Source organism: Lissotriton vulgaris, chromosome 7 (assembly GCF_964263255.1).
Source record: "Lissotriton vulgaris chromosome 7, aLisVul1.2, whole genome shotgun sequence".
Taxonomy (NCBI): Eukaryota; Metazoa; Chordata; class Amphibia; order Caudata; family Salamandridae; genus Lissotriton; species Lissotriton vulgaris.
In genome coordinates, this window is record NC_141695.1 from 1,583,869,569 (window position 1) to 1,583,890,961 (window position 21,393).

Genomic DNA, 21,393 nt, shown 5'->3' on the forward strand with positions numbered 1-21,393 from the left:
ACACACACTATTTTCTCCATTTTTGCTTTCGGTCTTGTGATCAATAGTTCTTCTCGGGGGCAGTACCAGGCACGTTTAAGTGATTGTTTCACTATTTTATTGGGGTAACCTCTTTTTTTTATAATTTGTTTTTCAATATTTCTGCTTCTTTTAGATAGTCATCTCGTCGAGCACAATTACGACGAATCCTTAAGAATTGTCCAAAGAGCAATCCATCTCTCAATGCCCTAGGATGTTGACTCCCATATGACAGTAAGGTATTTTTTTCAGTTAGTTTTCTATGAAGAGATGTGTATAGTTTATTCTCATCATGTTGGATATTTAAATCAAGGAATGGGATGGTCTCTTTCTGTAGTGTAGAGGTGAAGGTCAGATGTGTTTGAATAGTGTTCAAATATGTAACAAAACTCTCAAACTCCTCTTCATTACCCCTCCAAATGAAAAAGATGTCGTCTATATATCTATACCAGCAATTAATGCTGGCATAGTGAGGGTTCCTATCACATAGAACAAACTCATTTTCTACCTTGTTCATGTAGATATTTGCCAAATTTGGAGCAAAAACTGCTCCCATGCACGACTTCAATTCTTTTGAATTGAAAAAGAAAGCAGACAAAGTCACGAAGGATATCAAATTTTATAGCAAAGAGAGAGCCTTTCCTTATTCGAAGGAAGATTATTTTCTAACCTTCCCTAATCAGAATAGACAAAATACTTGGGGCCGGTTTAGAAAAAATCAATCTGTAACATTTTCTGAATCATCAATAGGTTCCAGTGACTCTGACTGTCAACCAGGGCCTAGCAATTTCAACCATCAGGGCCAACCTTTTTTAGACAGAGGAGGAAAGACGAAGAAAACAAGAGTCTGGCACCAATATCCAGGGGCACGCCAAACAAGAAACAAGCACTACCAATGGGTGCCCCAACCCTACTAGATCCTATACCCAACCCCATAGATAATATGGATACTACCCATATTTAATTTGTCTAACACACACTGTCATCTACAGAAGTCTCCTTGTTGAGTAAAGGCCTTTCTTTTGTTATTACAGAGAGGAGTAACTATTTTAACCTGAAATCTGAGTTGTTCCAGTTTTTCAAGAAAATTCGCCTAAAAATATTCTTTAAAGATCGCGATTTTACTAGTTACCAATCAACGACTGGGCTGAAATTGCCTTCTACTTTTTATCCAACGAATAGTATGATGCCTCCTGAGTTGCTTACTTTTGAAAAATTGATTCTAGAAGGGGTTGATAAACTAAAGAACAGTAGACAATTTACACCTTACAATATTTCTCTGCTAGAACGTCGAGCACTTGAGAATATGAAAAAGGATACCTCAATAATATTTAAACCAGCTGACAAGGGGGGAGGTATAGTAATACAAGAAAGAACTGATTACGATACTGAAGTGAATAAACAAATTTCTGAAGAAAGGCATTATAAAAAACTCCATCATAACCCTCTAATTGAAATTCGTGAGAAAATTGTGTCCATTACTAAAGAAGGATTAGATCAAAGGTTTCTTACCAAGAAAGAATTTGAATTTTTAAATTCCACAAACCCCAGAACCCCTGTCCTTTATACTCTCCCCAAAGTACACAAAAATGTAACACAACCCCCTGGGAGACCAATTCTATCAGGATGCGGCTCGATTTTAGAGCCTATTGGTAAATACATTGATTTTTTCATAAGAGACTACGTTCCCCTACAAGCAAGTTATGTTCGTGACACAATGCATATGATAAATCTAATAGAAGATCTAGCTTTTAACAAAGATACTGATTGGCTAGCAACCCTAGATATATCATCACTTTACACTAACATTTCCCGGAATGATAGTATTGTGTGTATACAAGAACTACTTGACACTAGACAACGACCATTTAATGTACCCACTTGCTTTATAATTTCTTTATTGGAAGTAGCACTCCAGAGAAATTATTTTGTTTTCAACGGGCAATATTACGAGCAATGTGGGGGCACGAGCATGGGAGCAGTTTTTGCTCCAAATTTGGCAAATATCTACATGAACAAGGTAGAAAATGACTTTGTTCTATGTGATAGGAACCCTCACTATGCCAGCATTAATTGCTGGTATAGATATATAGACAACATCTTTTTCATTTGGAGGGGTAATGAAGAGGAGTTTGAGAGTTTTGTTACATATTTAAACACTATTCAAACACATCTGACCTTCACATCTACACTACAGAAAGAGACCATCCCATTCCTTGATTTAAATATCCAACATGATGAGAATAAACTTAACACATCTCTTCATAGAAAACCAACTGAAAAAAATACCTTACTGTCATATGGGAGTCAACATCCTAGGGCATTGAGAGATGGATTGCCCTTTGGACAATTCTTAAGGATTCGTCGTAATTGTGCTCGACGAGATGACTATCTAAAAGAAGCAGAAATATTGAAAAACAAATTATTAAAAAGAGGTTACCCCAATAAAATAGTGAAACAATCACTTAAACGTGCCTGGTACTGCCCCCGAGAAGAACTATTGATCGCAAGACCGAAAGCAAAAATGGAGAAAATAGTGTGTGTTACCACTTTCGGAACTCATACCAACAAGATCCGGAAGAATATTATAAAAAACTGGGACATTATACAAAGCATTGATCCCCTAATTGAGGTACCCTTGTTTGCATACAAAAGAGGGAAAAACTTGAAAGATCACTTAGTTAGATCTTCCAATGAAAGGACCACTAAGACAGGTGGCACATTAAAAACACTGTGGAATCTCCCACCCATTTTGGGCCATCATCCCCATGGCAATTGTGTGATCTGTCCATTGACAGAAAAAACAAATATCTTCAAATTTGGTTACTATGAACACACACTTAAGTTTTTCTTGAATTGCACTACACGCAATGTCCTATACTGCATCTGGTGCCCTTGTGGTCTGCCCTACATCGGGCAGACGCAACAACCAGTGAAGGCGAGAATAGGACAGTATCGCAGTCGCATAAGAAAGGCAGTTCTGACAGCTCTATTGGTATGCCACTTTCAAGAGAAAAATCACTCTGCAGACCAGATGAAATGGCAAGTCATAGACATCTCACAAATACTACAACGACGTGAGTGTCACTGGATTGATAGAGTCAATTCAATTAATGAGGGGCTAAACTCCGCAGATGAATGGAGAGGCTTTGTTTCCACTTTGACAAATTGATTACATTAAATTAAAATTCTCTAGCTGTATATCTCAATACCAACAAGAGGTGTCGCTGCTCATTGGATTGTGTTTGAAATGTTTTTGTAATGTTCCTTACTGATCTGAGTATAGCATAGAAAAACAATTCGTAGAATAATGTGTCCCCTTTAAATCCATAAAGTATGCTCATTGAAAAAGGTTTTGTTAAATATTCCTTACTGATCTTATTTATGAGTACATATGTGACTAATGTTAGACATGGTAAAATATGTTTTTTCTGTACAATTATGTCTCCTACCTAATTGCGTAGAGTACTGATGTGTATACCAACTAGAATATGTGGGATTTAATACACAATGTGGTTTGAGTATACAAGAAGTGAATTTAAATGTTGTACAATCAGCCAAAATTGATTACCTATGTCTCGTGTTCATAGAGTGTAAACACCCGCTCATCCACACGAAAACAATTAGTACATAATGTGTGACCGAGCATTTTAGAATTGTAATGCTGTACAATCAGCCAACATGGATCGTAAACACGACCAATGCCCTTTGTTTACATAGCGGAGAACACCCGCCCTCTCACACAGAATGCGCGCGCACACATCACGTTATATACTCGATGACGCACAATACCCGGAACTTCACTGTTACTAAACAGACGACCGGAAAGTTGCGATCGTGCTGACCCGTGTTTCACGAGCAGGTAGGCTCTTAGACATTCTGCCCCCAGAACAACTTTTTCTACGATTTAGTACAATTCTAATCGTAAGTTCCCTTGTTATCAGGCATCATCCTGTTTTTCCGCTGCGACTAGAGTGAAAATCGCCTCTATAACCACGTGTACCACGCTATTCACAGTGGTAAGTGGCTTTTTAAATCACCAATGCCTAAGTTGGAGCGTTTTCTCTATAGTACGTATTTTTCCAACAATTGTTCTATCTTGTTTCTCGACAGTGCCCGGCTGGGTATACTGTAAGTCAAATTTAATTACTACATCACGCATGGGTTGCGTTTAGTAGAGACACCACGAGGTAACAATTGTCCCCTCTTGTCCACATATAATTAATTATTATTGCGACTACACATATTAATATCACTTTCACCTTTCCCCCAGATGTCCCGCACTGTTTAGTCCTGACGAGACCTCCATCAAGCAGGTCGAAATGCCGTCGACGCCATAGGGAAAGAACCCTTTAAGCACAGTGATCTATGATTGTAGATAGTCACTGATAGTAATTGCTGTATTATAGTGCTTGGTCATTCCCTTTGTAAATATCCATGACGAAAAACTGTACAGATCACTTATTGTTGTTTGTTCTGTTTTTGTTCACAAAATCACTGGGGACACACTGCACTTTGTTGTATATATATTTTCTTTGTATACATGTCGCTGTTATAAATATGAATATCTTCATAAGTTGAAATATAAGAAGTTTTTCTTATAAATTAGCATATGTGTGCTTCTTTCCTTGCCAGACCCTTATCTGTTACAAATTAATATTGCTAATTTAAGCTGTTTAATATCATACATTGTAAAAATTGTTATGCCACAGGAACTAATAAAATCTGAGCAAACTATGGACAGTCTAAAGTGGCTTGTAATATAATGTACTTCGTCCTTAGGGCTTAAGAAGAAAGCAACGGTGGAAGATTCCCCACAGAGCAGCACCTAGTCAAATATTCTCCCAAGAATAATTCAGACCCACACTGTAGTACATGGGACAATATGTGTGCACACTTCAAAAAACACCCTCCGTTACAATGTTGGTTCAAAACATGAACTGTAAAGTACTTTAAACAAGGTCAAGGTGCACCACTTCAATGTTTCTAAACGCTGTTGGCTTTGATACGGTCAACAGAAAAAAACACATTAGTTGTTACTTGTATTCTTTAAAAGTTCTTTTATTCAATTCAGTCGAAAGTGAAAAACACGCACAGGAGCTACAGCCGACGCGTTTCGTCCTCTTGGGACTTCTTCAGGGCGAAATCAATCTCAAGATAGTGTTCTTAGATCTTCTCTCGTGATTATTGGGTACGTAGGTATGTCCGTGACGTTCTAATATGCCGAGTGGGGCATCCTGTTTAACAAGCAGTTCTCAGTGGAGGAATCTAGTCTGTCAGAGCCGTTCTTGTTATTAAGCGGTATGTATCTGTTTGTAGTCACATTCAGCCAGAATTTTCATCAAAGTGTGGATTATAGTCCAAGTAGCGCTAGAACCAGGGTAGTAAGCATGGAATGAAGACGCTGTCTTGTCTATTGTTATGTACTTGTTATAGGCGAAATATTTGTTACTCCTCCTGCTTGAACACTCTTAATAAAGTGAATTAAAGCATCCCCTGGTTCCTAGGTCAGCTTGTAATACGACGTCCTCCTCCGTCAGGTGCCGTCCTTAGGGCTGATCAATGTAAAATCGGATAAAGTTTCCAGAGTATATATTGTACCCAGTGCCTTCCACATGTCTATTCCTCTGTTGGTAATACACAAATTATCCATCACATCCCTCTATTCCTCGAGTGGCAAGAGCTCAGAAACTATTTTACGTTAATACGTATGATATAAGTCAATAAGTATTTTACTAAAGCTTGCCCCCGGTCCTATGATGACCAGACTGTTATATTCAAGCAAAATAATGTACCTTCAATTGTCCGTTGCCAATATACAAAGGGGGTGGCCCAGCCCACGCTCTTCCGGGCAAAGACGGGCCCGTCTTGGCCCGGTCTTTGCTCAGTCATGACCCGCGTGCATCCCTCGCACAACTTAAGTACGCACCACCTGGCACTTCAATGTGGTGTGGCATGTCGTAGCATTGGCAGCAGTAGAGCTGGGGTTTGTTGTTTCCCTGCTCCTTCCTCACGGTAATGGGCTCCCCATCCATCCTATCATTTCTGAACTTTTTTTAATGTGGAATTGGCAAGAGCATTCTCTTACTTTGCCTTCACCAAGCCCAAGAAGTAAGAATCAGTTGCATTTTATAGAAATATTCTACATTGGGGAAAAAAAGATATGCCAGAAGGCTTTTTTAAAAAACATTTGCACATTTGTTGCTAAAAGTCACAACACATGTACTCCAGAACCGTTGTTACTTGTGAAAGCAACATGATATATACACATATTATAATTAATGTTTGTCGTCAGTAGTTTTCTAATGTAACATATCAAGTGGGATTTTCATAAGTAATTCAATAGTCTAACATTTTTTTATTCCATTTCCCGTAATCGCAAATATGTTGATGTTCATGAATATCATATGACTATGGAATAATGGGATTTCATTGGATACAACATTTTTTATTGTTCTAGGAAGGATGTCCCCATCCATTTATCATTTCTTTAGATTTCCAGTGCTGAGATTGAAGGTTATCAGTGCAGCATTAGCTCCTTTCATATTCGAAATTCATTTTGCTGATTTTTTTAAAAAATGATTTCCAATTACAATGGCACCCAGTGGCAGTGAGGATCAGCAGCCAAGCCCTGATGAAGGTAGTTCCTTGGAGGAGGAACCCCCTGCAAAGCCCCAATCACTTGCTTGGGAGATTTTGACCATTCCCTCTGGGGAAAAGAAAAGGTGGAAAAGAATGTGGAGTGCTCCTTATGCGCCAATACCCTCTCCAGGGATACATCTAAGAAGTATTTGTGTGGGAGAACGAGTATGCTCAAGTATCAATAGAGGTACCACTCTAACCACTTGGCCAGAGCAAAGAGGCATCAGACGCAGGGGATGTGTCTGCCTCAAATGCAACACCAATTGCTCCTGGGGACCCTCTTCCATCTGATGTCTACCAACGGCTCCTTGAGAAGTCACCAGAACTCCAAAGAATTGTTACTTTTCGATCTACAAGAAAGTTCTAACTGTAAGGGAACAATCTGTTGCTGCAGTGTTGGAGGCAGCAAAACTGCACACGTGTTACTTTTTTATGTTAAAACCTTGTCCAGTTGCTATTTTACATGTCAAAAATACCAAAACAATACAAAATAAGTTCTGAAAAATCACACAAAACAAAGGTTCTAATTAAAACCATCTGTCTTGTTTTAATAATAGATAAACCTTATGTGTAAGAAAAAGTATGAATGAGTGCCTGTGTTAGTGGGTGAGTGGGTGCATGAATGAGTAAGTGGGTTTGTAAGCTTTTGAGTGAGTGGCTCTATGGGTACGTGACTCAGTGTGTCACTGGCTGCATTGGTAAGTCAGTGAGTGTCTCAGTATGTGTATGAGTGAGTAAATGTGTGTATTAGTAGCTGTATGAGTGAGTTGCTATGTCAGTGACTATATGGGAGACTGAGTGTGTGTGTCTGTTTCTGTACAGGTGACTGACTAGCTATGATAGTACCTGTATTGGTAAGTACAAGACAATATGAGTGGCAGTATAAGCAAGTCAGTAGGTGTATCAGTGGGTGTACGGATGATTGAGTACATGTATTACTAGCTGTATGAGTGATTGAGTGGGGGTGTGTGTTGCTGTTTTGGTGATTGAGTTGATGTGTGAGTAGGTGTATGGATGACTGAGTGGTCTAGTGAGTGGCTGGCTGTGTGGGTAGGTGGATGTGTGAGTGGGTGTAGAGGTGAGTGAGTACTATGTGGGTGAGTAAGGGGGTACATGAGTGGCTGTATGGGAGAGTAAGTAGCTGTATGAGTGCTGTATGGATGAGTGAGTGTCTCTGTAGGTGATAGAATTGGAGTGAGTGGGTGTGTGAGTTGCTGTAAGGGTGAGTGACTATATGAATGAGTAGCTTTATGGGTGAGTGAGTGGCTATGTCAGTGACTGTATGGGAGACTGCGTGTGTGTGTCAGTAGTTGTATAGGTGACTGACTAGCTGTGTTAGTGCTTGTAAAGGTGAGTCAATGGCTGTGGGCCCAATTCACAGGACTAACATAAGACAAAATCCTAAACTTACTACCATTTTGGTATTCACAGAAGGTACTTACTCATTTCTGTATTCACAGAAGTTAGGTATCCTAACTTTAGGAATCCTAAATGCCTTCTGTGAATACCGAAAGTCTTTAAGTTAGGATTTTTCTCAGTTTAGGAATAGTAAAGTTAGGACTCCTAATTTCAGAACTCCTAAATGCCTTCTGTGAATACCGAAAATCTTAAAGTCAGGATTTTTCTCAGTTTAAGAGTAGTAAAGTTAGGACTCTTAACTTTAGGACTCCTAAATGCCTTCTGTGAATACCGAAAGTCTTAAAGTTAGGATTTTTCTCAGTTTAGGAGTCCTAAAGTTAGGAGTCCTAACTTTACTACCAGTCGGTCAAAATACTGGCCACCTGCTCCAGTGGGTAATATTTCAAGAAAACATTGAGCCTCTAAACTTTTCTCCCTCACACTCATGGGAGCTCCTTTTGCTTGTTTCATTTGAAAAAGATCAATAGCATCACCAAAACATTCTTTAAAATGCAGTGGATGGATGCTATTTTGTTTAGAATTCGCTTCTGATTTTATTTAATTCTTTTTTTCAATGTGTCCACTTGAGGGCAATGTTTCATCCTCCATACAGGTTACATATCGAACAAAATCAACATTTTTGTAACACATTTTGGGGCATATCAGCAAGGGCCATATCCCCGCTTTAGTGGTACTTTTTCGCTGCTAAAGCGGCAATATTTGTATTGCCCTATCAGCAAGCTATCGGTAACAGCAGTTAGCGACAGCTTTCATGCGATAGCGACCGGTTTGGGGCCCGCTTTGCATGTCAGCGATATTTATCTCTAATAACATGCAAAGTGGGCGTACCCAAACTGGTAGCGACTGAAAGCAGTCACTAACACAGCTATTGCCTATTAGCAAGGCAAGCAAAGTGATTAAAAAAATTGTGCAAAGCGCTATTATCGCTATGATCTAGCGCCTGCTAAAAACATGAGTTACCTGTTTATCCAATGGGAGGTGGATTTTCAGGTTAAGTCCCCATTGGCGTTAATGCGTGAATATCGCTGGATTTCTAGCGATATTCACGCATTTCGCTGCTATCTCTGGATATTTTAGCACAATTGAGAAAAACGTTGCTAATAGCATGTTTCCTTTGCTAACATATCCAGCGATAGGGAGCGATTAAAAAAAATGCGCTAAGTGCATATTGCGATACATATATAGCTATTCCTTGCTAATATGCCCCTTTATTTTTTACCCGGGAATAAAGTTGTTTTAAAAAAAAAGTTTATTAACATCTACCAGATATTTTTGTTCTTGGTAGGCACACCATTTACTAGAATGATAAGTGGATCATCAATAGCGGTACAAAAGGGGTTCAGATGCTCCGTCCATCACCACCCCCTTTTGCACCGCTTTTGGCCACCATAAGTGTGGCAGGGTATGCTCAGATGTGAGTCCCTTGCTCACTTTGCCACTGGATTCAAGCAAGCCGGGCTGAAGACGGTTGGAATGCCAGAAACCGGTCCTCGGAAGCTTGTTTCCGGTCCAGGGAAGACATGGCTTGGCAGTTCGGGCTGGACTGTTCCCATGAGGCACAGGGTCCGATAGATTTGCATATGGCCATGTCTGAACAGGGGTGGCAGAGTGGGCTAAAGAATGGGGGAAACAACCTTTACAACGCAACTTTTACAACGCACTACCATTACAACAAAACTTTAACAGCGCAACATCCATTACAACGCATGCATTTACAATGCAACCATTACAACGCATGACACTACAACGCACACCATGACAACGCATGTCATTACAATGCAGCCATTACAATGCATACCATTACAACGCATACAATTACAACACATAGTACCCTTACACTATCCAACACTTACCCTACTTTTGCACCCCCTGGAGTTAGAATAGTATTTTTTACCCCTACTCTATCCAAGACTTACCCTACTGTTGCACCCCCTGGAGTTAGAATAGTAATTTTTACCCCTACACTATCCAACACTTACCCTACTGTTGCACCCCCCTGGAGTTAGAACAGTAATTCTTACCCGTACACTATCCAACACTTACCCCACTATCCAATACTTACCTTACATGCAATGTAATGTTATGCGTTATAATGGTAAGCGTTGTAAAGGTAGTAAGCGATGTAATGAAATGCGTTGTAAAGGTAGTTTTAAAAAAATCGTTGTAAATGCATGCGTTGTAATGGAATGCGTTGTAATGGATGTTGCGTTGTAAAAAATGCGTTGTAAAGGTAGGCGTTGTAAAAGTATGCGTTGTAACGTCATACATCCGTACGGTGATGGATTAAACCCAGATCTGTTGACTGGGTGTGAGTGTTTGATTGGTTCAGATGCTCCATCCATCACCAACCCCTTTTGTACCGTTTTGTAGAACATAAGTTGGCAGGGTATGCTCAGACGTGAGTCCCTTGCTCACTTTGCCACTGGATTCAAGCAAGCCTGGCTGAAGACGGCTGGAATGCCAGAAACCGGTCCTAGGATGCTTATTTCCGGTCCAGAGAAGGTATGGCTTGGCAGTTCGGGCTGGACTGTTCCCATGAGTCACAGGGACAGACAGATTTGCATATGGCCATGTCTGAACTGGGGTGGCAGAGTGGGCTAAAGAACGGGGATGGATTAAACCCAGATCTGTTGACTGGGTGTGAGTGTTTGATTGGTTCAGATGCTCCGTCCATCCTCACCCCCTTTTGTACCGTTTTGTGGGCCATAAGTTGGCAAGGTATGCTCAGACGTGAGTCCCTTGCACACTTTGCCACTGGATTCCAGCAAGCCTGGCTGAAGACGGCTGAAATGCCAGAAACCGGTCCAAGGAAGCTTGTTTCCGGTCCAGGGAAGGCATGGCTTGGCAGTTCAGCCTGGACTGTTCCTATGAGTCACAGGGTCATACGGATTTGCATATGGCCATGTCTGAACTGGGGTGGCAGAGTGGGCTGATGAACAGTGATGGATTAAACCCAGATCTGTTGACTGGGTGCGAGTGTTTGATTGGTTCAGATGCTCCGTTCATCCCCACCCCCTTTTGTTCCATTTTGTTGGCCATAAGTTGGCAGGGTATGCTCAGACGTGAGTCCCTTGCTCACTTTGCCACTGGATTCCAGCAAGCCTGGCTAAAGACGGCTGGAATGCCAGAATCTGGTCCTAGGAAGCTTGTTTCCGGTCCAGGGAAGGCATGACTTGGCAGTTCGGGCTGGACTGTTCCCATGGGGCACAGGGTCAGACTGATTTGCACATGGCCATGTCTGAACTGGGGTGGCAGAGTCGGCTAAAGAACAGTGATGGGTTAAACCCAGATCTGTTGATGGGTTCTGAGTGTTTGATTGGTTCAAATGCTCCGTCCATCGCCACCCTCTTTTGCACCGTTTTGTTGGCCATAAGTTGGCAGGGTATGCTCAGACGTGAGTCCCTTGCTCACTTTGCCACTGGATTCAGGCAAGCCTGGCTGAAGACGGCTGGAATGCCAGAAACCGGTCCTAGGAAGCTTGTTTCCAGTCCAGGGAAGGCATGGCTTGGCAGTTCGGGCTGGACTGTTCTCATGAGGCACAGGGTCAGACTGATTTGCATATTGCCATGTCTGAACCGGGGTGGAAGAGTAGGCTAAAGAACGTTGATGGATTAAACCCAGATCTGTTGACTGGGTGTGAGTGTTTGATTGGTTCAGATGCTCCCTCCATCACCACCCCCTTTTGTACCGTTTTGTAGGACATAAGTTGGCAGGGTATGTTCAGACATGAGTCCCTTGCTCACTTTGCCACTGGATTCAAGCAAGCCTGGCTGAAGACGGCTGGAATGCCAGAAACCGGTCCTAGGAAGCTTGTTTCCGGTCCAGAGAAGGCATGGCTTGGCAGTTCGGGCTGGACTGTTCCCATGAGGCACATGGTCAGACTGATTTGCATATGGCCATGTCTGAACTGGGGTGGCAGAGTGGGCTAAAGAACAGTGATGGATTAAACCCAGATCTGTTGACTGGGTGTGAGTGTTTGATTGGTTCAGATGCTCCGTCCATCCCTACCCCCTTTTGTACCGTTTTGTTGGCCATAAGATGGCAGGGTATGCTCAGACGTGAGTCCCTTGCTCACTTTGCCACTGGATTCAAGCAAGCATGGCTGAAGACGGCTGGAATGCCAGAAACCGGTCCTAGGAAGGTTGTTTCCGGTCCAGGGAAGGCTTGGCTTGGCAGTTCGGGCTGGACTGTTCCCATGAGGCACAAGGTCAGACTGATTTGCATATGGCCATGTCTGAACTGGGGTGGCAGAGTGGGCTAAAGAACGCTGATGGATTAAACCCAGATCTGTCTGACTTGGTGTGAGTGTTTGATTGGTTCAGATGCTCCGTCCATCCCCACCCCCTTTTGTACCGCTTTATTGGCCATAAGATGGCAGGGTATGCTCAGACGTGAATCCCTTGCTCACTTTGCCACTGGATTCAAGCAAGCCTGGCTGAAGACAGCTGGAATGCCAGAAACCGGTCCTAGGAAGCTTGTTTCCGGTCCAGGGAAGGCATGGCTTGGCAGTTCGGGCAGGACTGTTCCCATGAGGCACAGGGTCAGACTGGTTTGCATATGGCCATGTCTGAACTGGGGTGGCAGAGTGGGCTAAAGAACGGTGATGGATTAAACCCAGATCTGTTGACTGTGTGTGAGTGTTTGATTGGTTCAGATGCTCCGTCCATCACCACCCCCTTTTGTACCGTTTTGTTGGCCATAAGTTGGCAGAGTATGCTTGGACGTGAGTCTCTTGCTCACTTTGCCACTGGATTCAAGCAAACCTGGCTGATGACGGCTGGAATGCCCGAAACCGGTCCTAGGAAGCTTGTTTCCGGGCCAGGGAAGGCATGGCTTGGCAGTTTGGGCTGGACTGTTCCCATGAGGCACATGGTCAGACTGATTTGCATATGGCATGTCTGAACTGGGGTGGCAAAGTGGGCTAAAGAACGGTGATGGATTAAACCCAGATCTGTTGACTGGGTGTGAGTGTTTGATTGGTTCAGATGCTCCGTCCATCACCACCCCCTTTTGTACTGACTTCATGGAATGTGCCATGCATCCATGGCCACTTTGGCGTGTTATCTGAAGGGTGTCCCTGTCCCTTTGATTTGGCCTGTGTTCATTTTACTTTAAAATGAAAATTATTATATCCTGAATGACCAAGGTTGCTCTGGGATGAATCTGGTGGGGCCATATATGGTAACGGCTTCTAGGTTTGTGATTATGTTTTATTTCCACCTGCCCAATGATTAGGGAAGTTAACGTTTAGCCCTCAATTCCAATTTATTATGTTAACTTTGATAAGTTAAGCAACTAAAAGTCATAAGAGTTTCAGAAGCATGTTTTATTAACATCTGCTCGAGAGACATTTAATTTCCAAGTTGCAAGGTCTTGCTTTGATTTCTAGTTGCTACTGCACACAAACTTACGATTCAGAAAAGGGGGTGGTGATGAACAGAGTGTCTGAATTAAGCAGACCACTCTTACCCAGTTCAAAGATCAGGGCTTGATCCATCACCGTTTTTCAGCTCACTGCACCATCCCAGCTCAGAACTTGGCTATATGCAAATTAGTCTGACCCTGGCCCAGTGCATCATGGGAACAGGGCAGACCAAACTACCAAGCCAATTCTTATACTGGGAAGGAAACAAGCTACCGGGGACCGGTTTCTGGCATTTCAGCCGTCTTCGGCCCGGCTTGCTTGAATCCTGATGGTGCAATGAGCTAGGGACTCACATCTGAGTATACCCTTCCACGCTTATGGTGGACAAAAATGATTCAGAAAAGGGGGTGGTGATGAACAGAGTGTCTGAATTAAGCAGACCACTCTTACCCAGTCCAAAGATCAGGGCTTGATCCATCACCGTTTTTCAGCTCACTGCACCATCCCAGCTCAGAACTTGGCTATATGCAAATTAGTCTGACCCTGGCCCAGTGCATCATGGGAACAGGGCAGACCAAACTACCAAGCCAATTCTTATACTGGGAAGGAAACAAGCTACCGGGGACCGGTTTCTGGCATTTCAGCCGTCTTCGGCCCGGCTTGCTTGAATCCTGATGTTGCAATGAGCTAGGGACTCACATCTGAGTATACCCTTCCACGCTTATGGTGGACAAAAATGATTCAGAAAAGGGGGTGGTGATGAACAGAGTGTCTGAATTAAGCAGACCACTCTTACCCAGTCCAAAGATCAGGGCTTGATCCATCACCGTTTTTCATCTCACTGCACCATCCCAGCTCAGAACTTGGCTATATGCAAATTAGTCTGACCCTGGCCCAGTCTCTCCTTTCTGGTGAAGAATTGGCTTGGTAGTTTAGTCTGCCCTGTTCCCATGATGCACTGGGCCGGGACTGACTGATTTGCATATAGCCAGGTTCTGAGCTGGGATGGTGCAGTGAGATAAATAACGGTGATGGATCAAGCCCTGATCTTTGGACTGGGTAAGAGTGGTCTGCTCAATTCAGACACTCTGTTCATCACCACCCCCTTTTCTGAATCGTTTTTGGCCACTATAGGTGTGGCAGGGTATACTCAGACATGAGTCCCTTTCTCACTGCACCATCAGGATTCAAGCAAGCCGGGCCGAAGACGGCTGAAATGCCAGAAACCGGTCCCCGGTAGCTTGTCTCCTTTCTGGTGAAGAATTGGCTTGGTAGTTTAGTCTGCCCTGTTCCCATGATGCACTGGGCCAGGGACTGACTGATTTGCATATAGCCAGGTTCTGAGCTGGGATGGTGCAGTGAGATAAATAACGGTGATGGATCAAGCCCTGATCTTTGGACTGGGTAAGAGTGGTCTGCTTAATTCAGACACTCTGTTCATCACCACCCCCTTTTCTGAATCGTTTTTGGCCACTATAGGTGTGGCAGGGTATACTCTGACATGAGTCCCTTTCTCACTGCACCATCAGGATTCAAGCAAGCCGGGCCGAAGACGGCTGAAATGCCAGAAACCGGTCCCCGGTAGCTTGTCTCCTTTCTGGTGAAGAATTGGCTTGGTAGTTTAGTCTTCCCTGTTCCCATGATGTACTGGGACAGGGACTGACTGATTTGCATATAGCCAGGTTCTGAGCTGGGATGGTGCAGTGAGATAAATAACGGTGATGGATCAAGCCCTGATCTTTGGACTGGGTAAGAGTGGTCTGCTTAAGTCAGACACTCTGTTCATCACCACCACCTTTTCTGAATCGTTTTTGGCCACTATAGGTGTGGCAGGGTATACTCAGACATGAGTCCCTTTCTCACTGCACCATCAGGATTCAAGCAAGCCGGGCCGAAGACGGCTGAAATGCCAGAAACTGGTCCCCGGTAGCTTGTCTCCTTTCTGGTGAAGAATTGGCTTGGTAGTTTAGTCTGCCCTGTTCCCATGATGCACTGGGCCAGGGACTGACTGATTTGCCTATAGCCAGGTTCTGAGCTGGAATGGTGCAGTGAGATAAATAATGGTGATGGATCAAGCCCTGATCTTTGGACTGGGTAAGAGTGGTCTGCTTAATTCAGACACTCTGTTCATCACCACCCCCTTTTCTGAATCGCACACAAACTTACAGCAACATTTTGGTGAGCTTGCACAGCATATATTTAATTTTTCCAATACCAAAGGAGTGGTACATTTTTTAAAAGTGATTGGGTCTGGTTTTGTAACATTTTACTGAAAATCTTCAGAGTAAGTTCGCCCTTTTTGCGTTCTTTGGTTTCCAGTATATTTTGAGACATACTGTTAGTGTTGTTCTTTATAATTACCCTTTCGGTCCTATTTTTGTCGCTCTGCAGTGGATGTTACACCATGAGACCAAGTAATGAAGTACTTACCACACATCCTGTTGTGTTGTGAGCAGATGGTACAGTGCTTTGGAGTGTCTTTGATCCAGTAATTGAATGACAGCATGCAGCCTGTATTCCACTGTTTGTGGTGCCCTTTTGGGTGTACACCAGACTTATGCCTTGTTATGCAACTGGTACAATCTATAGATCTAAATTTTCAAATGCGGTCATTAAGGGCTAATTTTCAGTGCTGTCCAATGAGACTGCCATTGCTATACAATGTGTATTGTGAGCTAATATCTCGAGCCAACAAAAATGCTTTGGCTCATGAATTCCTGTGATCTGACTCGCCTAATATGGGTACACCTCCAGCATCAGCTCCTTGGGATGGATATGACCATGTTTGACCTTAGAAATTCACTTTCTTGGCCACTGTGGATACATCATCTGCAGATGCTTCCTGGACCCCACTCACACTCTGAACATGGAAGGCATTTTGGGCGCATACTAGACTTTTAATTCAGCTCTTTGTTTTTAAACTAAATTGACTTTTAATTGATTTATTTTCAATTGACATTGAGTTTTGTAATGGCTTTCATGTGCTGATGTTATTAAAGTATATTTTACATTTCTAACTGACATTTCAAGCTAGTTTTTATGCCTTTATGGTTTTAGCTGAGTCTCCCTCTGGTCAAGGCGATGGTGTTGTAACGTACAACAGGGCCCGTGCTCAGTCTCCATTTTGCTTTCACGTTTTAGCTTGACATTGTTTACTAATATTGACTTTTTACATACTTTGTGTTTGCAAGATAATGTACTGAGAAAGCATTATACATGCAGCTCGTTTCTTAGCAAGCATGATTATCATGTTATTCGTACACTCTGTACAATGCTAGGAGCATACACCATGATGCCCTTGCATTTCCATTGTCCGAATTGAAACAGCTTTTTGGCTCCAGACTAACCATCGCATCAGCATTTCACCTTTGACACAGTGCAATTGGAACAGTGATTTTATTATATAAATAGCCTCTGTGACACATTTGACAGCGGAGCACTTTTGCTTGGATTGTCAAGGAATGCAGCACACTGTGACTGAGATGCAGTCCTGCTGGCTCTGACTGCTATCCTGCATAGGGTGATAGCCTGTCCCGCACAGGTCAACTACCTGATACATCATGGAGGGTTAGGCCATGCCAAGCGATCTGGTAAAGGTATTCCCACTGTGCTCTCTATGGTATAGGTAGTGTTAGGTAGGAGTATTCACATATAATCGTATAATCACATAGTTACGTTAACTTGGTTGCTGGTTTCAAAGCTTTGATTTTTCTGCCTAATAATTGTAACAAATTCTTTCTATTCTAGAACATGGTTATTTAATAAATGTTTGAAAAGCCAATGAGTATATTTCTTGTATTTACCTTGGGCATGCAAAAGTAAACCATGAAAGGGTTGATCTGTTTCCTCTTTTTCTTTGGAAAGTAAAAGAGTGGTCATATTGAGGTTGCTAATACCATCTGATATTCTGGCAAGGTTAGGGGTCAAATGGGGTACTGTGAGTTAGCTAGGAAACAAGCCAACATTCTCTGCTGATATATGTGAAACAAGTTCCCTTATTCTGAATGTGTTGTTGTCCAGATACACAGCCCTACTTTTTTGTAGGCATTGTATAACAGTATGGAGTTTAACTCCACCAAAATTTAAGGTTACTCCGTCTTCTCAGTAATATTAATTTGCTATTTAAAAATAACATTCATTTAGTGCATGCATGAAGAATACATAGGGGCAGATTTACAAGCCCCTTGCGCCTCTGTTACGCTGCAGTTGCGTCACTTTTGTGACGCAGCGGCGGCGCAAAAGATGCGCCATGGTGCGTGGTATTCACAACGTGACGCATCTCCCAGATGCGTCACGTTGTAAAGCCCTGCGCCAGAAGGAGGCGTTCCATCGCAGGAGGGGGGCGTTCCGGCACAGGAACGCCTCCCAAAAGTGGCTGAGTGAAATCTACAAGATTTCACTCAATCACTTTTGGGCCCATGCTGCATCAAAACCCTGCGCCTGCTTGAAGCAGGCGTAAGGATTGACGCAGCATTATGGAGATAGAGCCCCCCAAGCCTTGCTGGAGCTGCGTCGCGCTTGCGACGCAACTCCAACAATGCGCCACTTTTACGGCTCAGATGCGTGACGCATCTGTGCCGTTTTTGCCCCATGGTGCGCCGCATTGTAAATGCGGCGCATCCAGGGTGGCAGAGCTGCGGCGCACAATTACTGGCGCATCCCTGCTGATATGCAGGCATGCGTCAGTAATTGTAAATCTGCCCCGTAGTGTGCCCAGAAGCCAAAATGTGTAAATGAGGGAATACTAGTTCTCAGGAAGTACTCTTAAATGCAGAGAAAGACACCATTTGCTATTTACTTTGATTGGTGACAGAAAATCAGTAGTATGCACTATGATCAATAGTTACAGGTTAGTAGTAATCTAGAAGTACTAATGGATTGCAGTAGTTGTAGAATGAGTAGCATTCTTTGAAAGACCAGTAGAACTGATTAGAAACACTATGTTAAGGGATTGAACATTATTTTTGGAGGGAGTGGTTCCCTTTAGAGCTTGGCAGGATGTGATAACTGAGTAAATAAGGGTTCTACCCCCCACCAAGCTTATGATTTCTCTTCCTCATTTAAAAGTTGAGGCACCACGTATTGTCATATCATGGTCCCTCTTAGGGTGTTCAATCTAAAACTAGCCACTCATCAACCACAGATCATGGTCTTTGGTGCATCAGGAGGTCTGTCTAAATGACATCATTGTTCACGTTACTGATGAGACAACTTCGAACATCACAAGTCGCATAACCAATGGCAGCTCTTCGTGAATAGTTATGACATGAACAAATGGGTCTAAGAGTGCATTATTGTACACCTTGAAAGCTCTTATAAACACTGTACACGAATGCAAGCTTGTGAACAGAATACATGGTTCACAAAAAAGCAACACACCCTATAGTAATTAAGTGAATTTTTTAAGAATTCCTGAAAACTCAAATTAATAAATAATGTAACTATAAATACACTAACAAACTTTTTCTGGTTTTAGATGTGCTTGACTTCTAAAAGTTGATAAGCGTGGCTCAAATCCACTGGAGTGACTTACAGCACTCACCTATAATTACCTTATAGGAAGTCAGCCGGACAGTGGAGAAGTAAAAACAAAAGTCTTTATTAGGCCAAACAACACTCATATGAGAGGGCCCTGTCCGACCTCACTCCTAGGAGTGCGAACGAGAGGACTGACTCTCTGCATCACAGCAATACATTATAATGCAATACAGTAAATGGGGTACGCCCCTTGTGGAAAACTACTGAGCCCCAGACCAGTGAACAATGCTCTCATACAGCAGGCATCTGCACCTGCGAGGGATACATTATTATCTCTGCTCAAGGCCAGGGAGCTAGGCTTCGGCATCTCTGGGCATGAGAACATTGCAGATAACATAAGTTGTTAGTTTCGGTCACAGTGAGCCGAGAAACGAAAACTGCTGTCTTAGTATATTTCTGTATTCCTGCGGGAGGGGCATGAGCGAGCAGAGCCCGCAGGCACAGAGAGTTACACAAAATGGTGGCACACAGGCTAAGCTAAGAAACTAATATGGTCACACGTACATTCGAATATAAGTAATAGGTAAGTATATGAATTCAGCATAAGTGCGTTTACGTAAATGCATTAGTTAGTCATATGATGCTAACTCACACGTCATCATAGGGTAATTAGAGCATCGAAAAGTGAATTCTATCAGCCCCTCCTTTTAGCATCATTGGCTAACTATAGCCTCATTTATTTGCCAAAGGTAGTGCCGACATACATTCTAGGGGCAGGCCTACATTACTTCAGTCGAGAACATCTTCTGCAATAAACATTAACCAACTTGCATCAGCAGGAATTTCAGTAATCATAGAAGTGGTATATTGACCATGTAACTTCTTTTTCGGATGTATATTTGCAGCGCACATTGAGCAACATGGAGGGAGGCAATATATGCAAAGGCAGCATGACAGAATTACACTCACCACTCCAACCAAACCCATCAGTATTATCCAGCCCCAGGAAGAAAAAGCACCCCAGAACCACCCTTGGAGAGACCATGTTCCATTATCTTGGTGCAGTTCAGTCGCTAATCTATGCAATTTTTGCACTGCCAAGTTAACAGTCGGGGCAGAGTCAGGGATATAAACGCAACAAGAGGTCCCGATGACGCGACAGGCCCCGCCCCTATCAGCTAGTATGACGTCAAGGACCATCCTATTCTGGATCGTAAATAATCTCATAGCCTGAACCTCAACAGAGATGTTAGTCGTAATGTCAGCCTCAACCAGAACCACCTTTTCCATTACCCTAGAAAGTCGTCTAATAGCTCTACTGTTGAATATAGGACCCCAGAAAGGAAGCAGACCCTTAGAAAAATCAGTCCATTGCTGATACGAGGTATCTGTCTGATCAACGTCCTCTACCTGAAGTTCCCTCCTTTTACGCTGCTCTTGCGGCTGCTCTTGAGGACTGGGGAATCGTCGATGAGTTCTGTGATAATCAGAGGGGGCCACATATACAGGAGGAATCAGATAAGCCAAGTAGCACACCCCACCCCAACCCTCTGGCAACCATAAGTATCCATTTTCACCGCATACAAAATAGACACTGGGTGGGGCAATCAAAGAGGGGCTAACTGGCAGGCGTATTAAAGCAGTCACATTACAGGAGCTATTTCCAACCTTGATGGGACCCCTTCCCTCTATACAAAAAAATGGAGGAGGACCCACCACAGCCAGTGGTATCAAAGACTTGGAGCTGTCGTTATTCTTAGGGGGGTGCCTATAAGACAAAGTGGCATTCAATTTCATGAAACTATCCCTAAGTCGATCAGTATCATTAGGTGTCAAGAATCGGCCCAACCTTTTCTCACATGTCTCTATAAAAATCTGGTCAAAACGTCCGTCAGTGTATATTCGTCCAAGGGAAGCTGAAGGCAAAGGGCGTACTCGCATCGTCATTGTCCACCCCCTATTCTGTAGCCGGGGTGTTAGGGAATCTGGCTGTTGGAAATATTTAACTAGACCTATAAGGGTGTACCATCCCACACAACTATTTACCGGAGTCAAAGGAAGAGCAAGGAATCTATCTTTCTTATAAGCAGCAGAAGGCAAAAGCCCACAAACCCAGCAATCTGTCATGTTGGTAGTGGCATGTGCATGATGCAAAGTCTTAATAAAAACATTATCTTTATAATTGGTACGTATCATTCTTTCGCCATATTCAACAGTTAACATATTGTGTTCCGGAACAGCAGTAGGTGTGGGTGCAAATGTATGAACGGGATAATGTTTATCTAGGAAGAACAATATTCCAAGAGTCACCAGAAAGGCAATTAAAAATATTATGACCACCACTATTTTTCCTTTTCGGGAAAGGGCCAACCAGGGGGAATCAGGCTCACGTCTCGGGGGAGCTGCAAAAGGCTGCTCCTCATCAGGAATTGGCCGCCCATAGGGATACATTCTGTATACTCTTCAACACC